The sequence below is a fragment of the Triturus cristatus genome, chromosome 1_1 (assembly GCF_964204655.1).
Source record: "Triturus cristatus chromosome 1_1, aTriCri1.1, whole genome shotgun sequence".
In the NCBI taxonomy this organism is placed as follows: domain Eukaryota; kingdom Metazoa; phylum Chordata; class Amphibia; order Caudata; family Salamandridae; genus Triturus; species Triturus cristatus.
The window spans coordinates 40,158,196-40,168,934 of NC_140579.1; positions in this window are offsets into that span (position 1 = coordinate 40,158,196).

Consider the following 10,739-nt stretch of genomic DNA (forward strand, 5'->3'; position numbering starts at 1 on the left):
TCCCCAAGTGGTAGTGGAGATGCCGTCCCACGTACCTTTAGCTCCTCCAGAAAGATATCATGGGGAGATACAAAAAGTGCAGGTATTTATGACGCAAATATTGTTGCACTTCCATTGCAAACCGAAACTGTTCGTTACCAACCAAGCCAGGGTAGCGTTCCTCATCTCCTACCTGGCTGGAGAAGCCGCGCAATGGGCTGTTCCCATCGTCAGGAGAGATGACGCCCTCCTGTATGATTGGGACTCCTTTCGGATGGAGTTTGAAAAAACCTTTGATCGCCGTGCGAACACCTTCTCAGCCGACAGTGACCTCCTTGACCTTCGTCAAAACCCCAACGACTTCATCGGCTACATCAACAGCTTCCGACGGTTGGTGGCCGAAACGGACTGGCCAGAATCCAAGCAGGCGGCGATTTTCTATCGAGGGCTAACGGAAGAACTCAAAGACGTTATCGCCCAAATAGACCCCCAACCCCACACCTGTGAGGCGATGATCAAATTGGCGTCCCGTCTAGAGTATCGTCTGAGGGAACGCAAAGGAGATCATAAACGCAAAGAGAAGACTTCGGGGACTTACGACCTCCCCCGCGCTGTGGAGCCCAGGCAAACCCGCTCCAACCCTATGGAAATAGGGACCGTCAGAGCGTCTCTAACCCTCAGCGAACGAGACCATCGACGGAAGCAGGGTCACTGCTTGTACTGCGGCAAGAAGGGCCACTTCCTACGAGAATGTCCTGTGCGTCCCAAGACAGGCCGCAACCGCGGCGGACAAGCCGCAGTGGTTATCCAAGACGAACCGGCGGGAAACCCAAGAGCTTGAGGGTTCAGGAAGGGACATCTTTAAGCTACCACTCCATCCCTTCGACCGAAGCCGACCTCACCACGGAACCCAAACACTTCTTTTTTTCCGTATCTGTGGTAGTAAACCGGTGTCCCCGACCCGTTCGCGGCATGATCGACTCCGGAGCCACTGGGTGTTTCATCGACAAAAATGAGGCCGAAAGGCTTGGAATCCCCCTAAGGCTCAAGGAACGGCCTGAACTCGTCTATGCGGTGGACGGTAAAGAGCTGGACTCCGGTCCCATTACTTATCAAACCCCTTCTCTATGGGTTACCATCGGGGAGGACCATGGCGAGTGGCTCACGTTTAACGTCATCCAGGCTCCGCGTTGCAACCTCATACTGGGGTTACCCTGGTTGAGAGTGCACGAACCGCACATAACGTGGGCGGATAACACGATAAAGTTCGACTCCGTCTTCTGTCACCTGCAGTGCCATAAACCACCACGGCGAATAGGCCCTGACGACATCCTCCACCAGCACGTGGCCACTGCAGCCGAGAAGGATGTCACACTCCCGCACTGGTACTCCACTTACACAGAAGTCTTCGATAAACGAAGAGCAGAAGAATTACCACCGCACCGGCAGTACGATTGCCGTATAGACTTGATTCCGGGAGCCATAGTTCCGTCTAGCAGAATATACGCCCTCACGGGTCCAGAAACCCAGCATCTTCGTGAGTACTTGGATGAATTTCTGAAATTGGGCTTCATTCGTCCTTCCAGGTCTCCTGCGGCTTCCCCCCTCTTCTTCAACCCGAAGGCCAACGGCGAACTCCGTTGCTGCATCGACTACCGTGCGCTGAATGCACTGACCATTAAGAATCAATACCCGCTTCCACTGATCCCGGTGCTCCTGGAATAAGTACGGGAAGCCAACATCTACACCAGGTTGGATCTCCGAGGGGCATACCACTTGGTTCGCATAAGAAGAGGGGACGAATGGAAAACCGCCTTCAAAACTAGGTTTGGCCTGTTCGAGTATCTGGTCATGCCCTTCGGGCTATGTAACGCCCCGGCCTCTTTTCAGTTCTTCCTCAACGAGGTGTTGAGGGACTTCCTAGACAAGTACGTCGTGGTGTATATAGATGACATTTTAATCTTTTCATCTACATTACACGACCATATACACCACGTAAAAACCGTGCTGCAAGCCCTGCAAGACCATCAGTTGTTTTGTAAACTCACAAAGTGTGAGTTCCATGTCACAACCGTGGAATTCCTTGGTGTCCTGTTAACACCCACCGGGCAAATCATGGCCAACAGGAAGATACAAGCCATGGTTGAGTGGCCTCAACCCAGAACCGTGAAAGAGGTCCAGAGCTTCCTGGGATTTTCGAACTTTTATAGGAGGTTCATCCACCACTTCTCCCAACTGGTAACCCCTCTCACCAGGCTAACAAGAAAAGGGGTTCCATTCATCTGGTCTCCTGAGGCCCAAACGGCTTTCGACCAACTTAAGAAAGCGTTTACCTCCGCGCCCATCCTACGCCACGGCAAACCCGACCTTCCCTTCATTGTGGAAGCAGACGCCTCCGATGTGGCAGTCGGGGCCGTTTTGTCACAAAAACAACCAGAGACTGGACAACTCCATCCTGTTGCCTTTATGTCCCGGAAGCTGTGCCCGGCCGAACTAAATTACACCATCTCAGAAAAAGAGCTGCTCGCCATAAGAGAAGCATTCCTGGAGTGGCGGCATTGGTTGATGGGCGCGCAACACCAGGTGACGGTGTTCACCGATCACCGTAATCTCCAGTTCCTCCGATCAGCAAGACACCTCTCGCCCCGTCAAAAGAGATGGATGCTCTTTTTTGCGGAGTACCATTTTCTAGTTACCTACCGGCCAGGAGCCCAAAACAAGAAGGCCGATGCCTTATCCCGTTAGGACCTTCATTGCTCCCCATCAGAGTCCATCGACCAGCCCATCCTGTCACCAAGTCAAGTGGTGGGTGGCTTACAGACCACGTCATTCTTACAGGAGGTGAAAAAAGGGATACGGACGTTTGCCTGGGTGACTTGGCTGAAGCGACACAAAGAATGGCGAATACACAGCGGCATTCGCATGTGCGGTTCTCGAGTATTGCTCCCTACTCTTCGACTCCGCAAACTCGTCTTCACCTGGTGTCACAATGCACCCAGCGCAGGGCATATGGGAGGGACAAAGACGCTAGAACTGGTGTTGAGACAATGCTGGTGGCCTTCGGTTCGTCCCGATGTACTGCAATGGGTGAAAAGCTGTCCCGTATGCGCCCAAGTGAAAGCTGATCGACAAAAAGAACAAGGCCTCCTCATGCCGATGCCAACCCCAACGCAACCGTGGGAAAAAATCTCTGTCGATTTCATCGTCGGTCTGCCTCTGGACCAGGGCTGCTCTGCGATTATAGTTGTCATCGATTACCTAACAAAAATGGGACATTTCATCGCATGCAAACAAGTGCCCACAGCAGGGGCCCTGGAAAAACTCCTATTGGTACACATAGTGCGGCTCCATGGCCTTCCCCTAGGAATCGTATCGGACAGGGGGTCACAATTCACAGCCCGTTTTTGGAAGGTTTGGTGTGAAGAACTTGGCATCCAATCCTCCCTCTCCACCAGCTTCCATCCCCAAACGGACGGTCAAACCGAAAGACTGAACCAGACACTAAAACAGTACCTCCGTTGTTATGTTGATCAGGCAGCAAACGCTTGGGTGGACTGGCTCTGGGTAGCCGAGATCGCCTACAACAACCCCATCCACTCCTCCAAGCACTTCTCACCCTTCTTTCTTGTTACCGGTCATCACCCCCGATTCCTCCCGTTTCTCCTACCACACACACACAGTAAGCTTCCCGAAGTCCAAAACAGGATAAAGAATATTCGCGATGCGATCAAAAAGGCCCGAGACAATCTGAACCTGGCTAAAACACGCTACAAAGCTCAAGCCGATAAACGATGACGAGCCCCGCCAGAGTACCACAAAGGAGACAAGGTGTGGTTATCAACAAAACACATCCGGTTTCGTGGACCTAGCGTGTTCAACCCAAAGTTCATCGGACCGCATCCTGTGGTACGACATGTGAACCTGGTGGCAGTGCAGCTGCAACTGCCCAAGTCTATGAAGATACACCCTGTGTTCCACGTCTCCCTGCTGAAGCCCTCCTTCTGTCCGGTCCGTAAGGTGACGGCCCCAGTCTGGGTCCAACACGAACAGGGGTACGTGGTACGATGTGTTGTGGACTCCAAGTGGTCTCGAGGCAAACTGTGGTACCTTCTTGCATGGACGGGTTATGGCCCGGAGGAGAACTCCTGGGAACCAGCGTCGGCGGTTCATGCGGATCGCCTGGTGGCGGCCTTCCACCGCCGCTGCCCGGACAAGCCCAGTCCTTCTCTCACCGCGGGACGCGGGGTGAAGGGGGATGTGCTGTCATGATCACCCAGATGGGCGGGGAAGAGCCGCACCCGATCCGGCCGCGAACCGAGTTCAAAGAACTCCATTGCCCAGAAGGCACCGCGCCCTTGTTCCCACCAGGTGCAAAGAGCTGCCAACATAAAAGACGATCATATGCAAAGGGGCGGTGCCAATGATTACGCAAACTACCAGGTTTTCCAGTCAACGGCCCTCGTCCGTTCCGCGAGTGCCTCCGCTGAGAACTCCACAGAGACCTTCACCCCGTGATATCTGCCCGTGCTCACTGCCCGGGAATCCTGCAAGCAACGCTCCGAATCCGAAGAAGGTCACCTCCGCGGCAAACACTGAAAGCGGCGAACAGGGTGAGTGAATCCACAGGCCCCCCCTCCCTTCCAGAGATGCCCGCGGTGTGCCGGGTTCAGGTCTCCGGAGGGTCCGCCCGCATTCCCCGGCTGCGTAGCATAGTATCCCTCGTAGTTGCGGAGAGTCTTCAGCTCCGTCTAGGGTTACGAGAAGTAACTCCCTAACCAACGGTTTGATTCCTCACTGCTCCCGCTCCGGAACCGTTACAGCGGCGCTCCTCAGCCCCACAGATACCTGGGCTTCGAGTGGAAGCGCGGTCAACGGTTTCTGGAGGGTTTCCTTTCTTCTCTTGAGTCACCTTCCACATCCGTGTGAGAACCGTTTCATCAGCGCTCCTCAGCCCCACGGATACCTGGGCTTTGAGTAGAAGCGCAGTGGGCGGTTACAAGGAACACCCTGATCTCTTTTCCGATCTCGCCAACCTCCTCCCATCTTGACGCTCTCTGGCCCCACGGATTCCTGGGCCTGGAGCATAATCCCTCACTAGCTAAGGCGCAGCTACAAAAACGCATTGGGCTAAACTCGCTTGAAGCCGGTGGTATAAGCCACATCAGAAGCCGCTCCGAGACTCCCCTGCGAGAGGAGGTCTGGTATCAGAGCCTTTTCCAGGCGAAGAAGAAACAGAAACCTATTCCCCCGTCTAGGAAAGAGAGAGAGACAGGTGAATTAGGCAAGCACCGCATAAAGTACTCTGGCCACAGGGAGGGAAGTATCGTCCCTAATCCTTCTCGTTCTCTCATTTCAGGTATCTCTCCCCGCTGTCTCCTCCCTTCCTTCCCTCGCCCACCTGTCTCCCGAGCCTGAGGGTCTGTTATACGAATCAGGGTTGGGGACGGATGGGAGGGGGACCCCTCTATTGCATCAGCGTCATCCCGAGGAGAATACCCGAGGTGTACCACGACACCAAACGTTCTTCCACAGTAATCATACCACTGCAACCGTCAGCATTGCCACCACGAACGACAACTTTGCCATGCTCAACAATGGTGAGGCCACCACCCTTGACCTCTCAATGGCATTCTACACCATGTGCTACCACACTGTCAGCTCACACATCTCCAACACTGGTATCCAGAGGAGGGCCCCAGGGTTAAATCAGAAAGTCGCTCACCAGCAAGGCCCAGGGAGTCTGCCTCCACCCTGCAACATGTAGTACACTGGGGTCATCTGGCCCATGACACAGGGCTCTTCTCTCAGCGCGACGATCTTCAATGTCTCCATGACCCCCCTCTCCACCATCACATGCGCACACGACCTCATCATCATCTCGGATGCCATTGACACCCAGCTGCTCCTCAAACTCACCAAAGAGCCAGCCATTGCCAGATCCAAACTTAAAGAAAGCATGAGATACGTTGAGGAATGGCTGAACATCAGCCACCTGAGGCTGGACTTGAACAGGACAGAGGTCATCACCTGAGGATTGTCCCCTTACTGCTGGTTCAACTCCTTGTGTCCCACTGGCCTGTGCACTGCACCAGCACCCAGTGGCCACGCACGCAAGCTGGTGTTCATCATGGACCCATCGCTCACAATTCCCATGCAACTCACCACCATCTGTACCTCATGCTGCACCACCCTCCACATGCTGCAAATGACCCACAGATGGATCCACTCCAAGGCAAGACAGACCGTCCCCCTGGTCCACGACACCAGCCGGCTCAACTACAGCACCGGCCTCCACGGAGAACAACAGCAAAACTGCAGGAGAAGTTGTCCACATCCAGCGTGCATCCGCACACCTCATCTGCAACATCCCCCGCCCCAGCCACATCACCGTCCACCTGAGATAGGTACAATGGCTCACTGTGTGCTGCAGGATCACCTTCAGACTCCTCAACCACACTCAGGAGGCAGTCCACAACCCCAGACCCAACACCGACCTTGGATGTCTGTCATCCAACACCCCGTTGGCCCAACTCCATGCAGCCCACCTTGCTCTGGCCACCATTCATCACATCCACATAAAAACTGCATGCACGAGATAGTTCTCCCACCTTGCCAAACAGACCTGGGACTCCCTCCCCCGGCACATCAACATGACCCATGACCTCTACACCTTCATGATACTCTTCCACATTGGTCTGTCTGAGCAGTATTGCAAGCACCCCCTCAGCAGCTTGAGGCCATCACGGGTGAGTATTGGGCTCCATGTCTGTATTTTGTGATACATTGTGACCCATGTGTGTCCTCGACTGGACTCAGATCCAAGTGTATGGATGGCTGGAGTTTGTTCCACACTCAGGCATACTTCGACATATCCCCACACGTATGTTGTGGACTCATGCTAAATGACTGCAACATGAAATTTCATGTCTTAATGTTTTTATTTATAGCTCTGGGGCGTGATTTGTGCACAGAAAAAGGTGCTATGCAGGGACCATAGAATCCAAAGTTCACAGGGGGAGATGGGATCCTTTGCATTTGAAGTCATCAGAGTCCAGACCACAGTGTTTGGCATCATTGGTCAGACTGTGACCAGCAAGTCCATGTGGCAGATGATGTCAGTCAATGAGGTGCTGCTGTCGCACATGAAGGCCAGGTGCCAGGCCAGGTGACCTGGGAGATGTGGATGGGCCGCTGCCTCTCATGGTCTTTTCCGTGGACGACCCACCTTCCTTAGGGGACCCTAAGATGCAGGCCTTGACGATGCTTGGGACGCTCCGTTGGACGAATCCTCCTCCTCCTCCCTCCCTGTGGCTGGTGGTGGTCTTCGCCTGGTGGCACAGGGAGGGTTGGCCATGTTGATCCGACGGAGTGAATGGCTTATGTCCCTTTGCACCGCCAGGAGCTCAGCCAGTCTTGCCTCCATCCGTCCTTGGTGTTCTTGTTGACTGGCGTGTTGCTCGGCCTGCTGGTTCTTGATCTCTGTGAGGGTCACCACTACCTGGCTGAACTCCCTGGTGTAACGCTGGTATGCCTCCATGATGTTGCGGATGTGTGAGATACCGGTCCCTTCAGCTGGCTGGTTAGGTTCTCGCCTCTGCCGTCCTCCACTCCCACCACCCCTGCCCACACGAGCCTGGCCTGCCGTTGTGGGCACATCGGGTCTACGGGACCCCTGAGGGATGGCAGTGGCGGTGTTGTCTGCCTCCTCCTGGGTGCCAGCCGCACCTTGTCCCCCCTGGTCAGACTGGCTCAGTTGTTCACTGCGGGCAGGGCTCCTCGGTGTCTCCTGGGATGTGGCAGGAATGGGGGTGGTGGTTGGCACAGATGTTCCTGAACCAGGTTCTGCAGGGGCTTGGACACCAGAGGGTCCAGGTCGGTCGGGGTCATCCGCGGAGTGTTGAGAGGCGTCGCTGCCGGTGGGATCAGGTTCCTCCCGAGCCTGTGACTGTGATTCTCCCCCCCCATTGTTGGGGGGATATTCATCACGTTGCCCTGTGTGTGGGAGACAGAAAATGTTAATGCTGTTTCATGCAACATGCATGTTTCATACACATTCAAGTTGACACTGTTCCTCCCGGTAGTTGTATGTGCCTAGCATTCTCCTCAATATTCACTTGTGGATGGGTATGTTGCGGGGGACAGATTGATATGTTCTCCTGAGTCTTTGACATGTCGATTTGTTGCTTGGATGCTTCTTCGGCTATGTATTGGTCTTGTTGTGTTGCATGTCCATTGTGACAGTGGGTAAATCCATTGCCTGTCCTGGTTGTGTCTGCTTGTGTAAGGGGTGTGTGTGACAGGGCCTGCTGGTGGGTGTAGTGTGATTTGGCCCTGTGTCTCCCAGGTGATGTAGCTGTCCCCCCATGGAGCATGCTGCCATGACAGTGAGTGTGAGTTCCTGTCCTAGATATCTGAGCTTGTTGTCTTGGTGTTTGTGTTTGCACTGGTCACAGGAGGGCCTTGTGCTGCCTACACCAGGGCCAAGTGTGAGCTATCTTGTCAGTACTTTCCCAATCCCTGTGCATTGCGCATGGTGCATGGGTATGTAGCTGGCCCATATGGGATGAGGGCAATTGTGTCTGATTTATGATTCAAAATGCGTTTTGTGCCACCCACCCTCCCAGCATACCGGACATCCATTCTTGGGTTGGTGCTTCATGTAGCATGGGACATAGAATGGTCTTGCTTTCTCAATGGGGCATACACATGTTATTGGCATTAGCGTAGTTTTTGACTGTGGTTCTGGCCGGTGATGGCTTGGGGGTAGTTGCGTGCATTTGGTGTAGTTGGTGTGTAGATGCCATTACCCCCATGTTACGTAAGTTGTTTGTGTACTCACCAGGCTCTGCAACTCCTTGGAGTCCATGTACTCCCACCGGTGGAAGCATGGCCATCACCGTCTCCTCCCAGGGATGGTAATGTACTGGTCTGCGGGGCGCACCACCTCCAGTGATGTTGCTCTGGGCGTAGTCCTCATTCATTTTGCGCTTGGCCGCCCTCCGCAGATCGTACCACCTGGCTTGGCATTCATTCCTGGTCCTTCTGATGGGTGCAACAGCATTCACCCTATCGACAATCCTCTGCCACAGGCGTGATTTTTCAGCTATGCTGGTCTGTCTGATCAACAGCTGTGGCTCGACTCTGATGACTTCATTGACAAGGATCTCCAGCTCCTCCCTTGTGAACTTTGGATTCTTCTTTATTTCCGTATCTGTGGTAGTAAACCGGTGTCCCCGACCCGTTCGCGGCATGATCGACTTCGGAGCCACTGGGTGTTTCATCGACAAAAATGAGGCCGAAAGGCTTGGAATCCCCCTAAGGCTCAAGGAACGGCCTGAACTCGTCTATGCGGTGGACGGTAAAGAGCTGGACTCCGGTCCCATTACTTATCAAACCCCTTCTCTATGGGTTACCATCGGGGAGGACCATGGCGAGTGGCTCACGTTTAACGTCATCCAGGCTCCGCGTTGCAACCTCATACTGGGGTTACCCTGGTTGAGAGTGCACGAACCGCACATAACGTGGGCGGATAACACGATAAAGTTCGACTCCGTCTTCTGTCACCTGCAGTGCCATAAACCACCACGGCGAATAGGCCCTGACGACATCCTCCACCAGCACGTGGCCACTGCAGCCGAGAAGGATGTCACACTCCCGCACTGGTACTCCACTTACACAGAAGTCTTCGATAAACGAAGAGCAGAAGAATTACCACCGCACCGGCAGTACGATTGCCGTATAGACTTGATTCCGGGAGCCATAGTTCCGTCTAGCAGAATATACGCCCTCACGGGTCCAGAAACCCAGCATCTTTGTGAGTACTTGGATGAATTTCTGAAATTGGGCTTCATTCGTCCTTCCAGGTCTCCTGCGGCTTCCCCCCTCTTCTTCAACCCGAAGGCCAACGGCGAACTCCGTTGCTGCATCGACTACCGTGCGCTGAATGCACTGACCATTAAGAATCAATACCCGCTTCCACTGATCCCGGTGCTCCTGGAATAAGTACGGGAAGCCAACATCTACACCAGGTTGGATCTCCGAGGGGCATACCACTTGGTTCGCATAAGAAGAGGGGACGAATGGAAAACCGCCTTCAAAACTAGGTTTGGCCTGTTCGAGTATCTGGTCATGCCCTTCGGGCTATGTAACGCCCCGGCCTCTTTTCAGTTCTTCCTCAACGAGGTGTTGAGGGACTTCCTAGACAAGTACGTCGTGGTGTATATAGATGACATTTTAATCTTTTCATCTACATTACACGACCATATACACCACGTAAAAACCGTGCTGCAAGCCCTGCAAGACCATCAGTTGTTTTGTAAACTCACAAAGTGTGAGTTCCATGTCACAACCGTGGAATTCCTTGGTGTCCTGTTAACACCCACCGGGCAAATCATGGCCAACAGGAAGATACAAGCCATGGTTGAGTGGCCTCAACCCAGAACCGTGAAAGAGGTCCAGAGCTTCCTGGGATTTTCGAACTTTTATAGGAGGTTCATCCACCACTTCTCCCAACTGGTAACCCCTCTCACCAGGCTAACAAGAAAAGGGGTTCCGTTCATCTGGTCTCCTGAGGCCCAAACGGCTTTCGACCAACTTAAGAAAGCGTTTACCTCCGCGCCCATCCTACGCCACGGCAAACCCGACCTTCCCTTCATTGTGGAAGCAGACGCCTCCGATGTGGCAGTCGGGCCGTTTTGTCACAAAAACAACCAGAGACCGGACAACTCCATCCTGTTGCCTTTATGTCCCGGAAGCTGTGC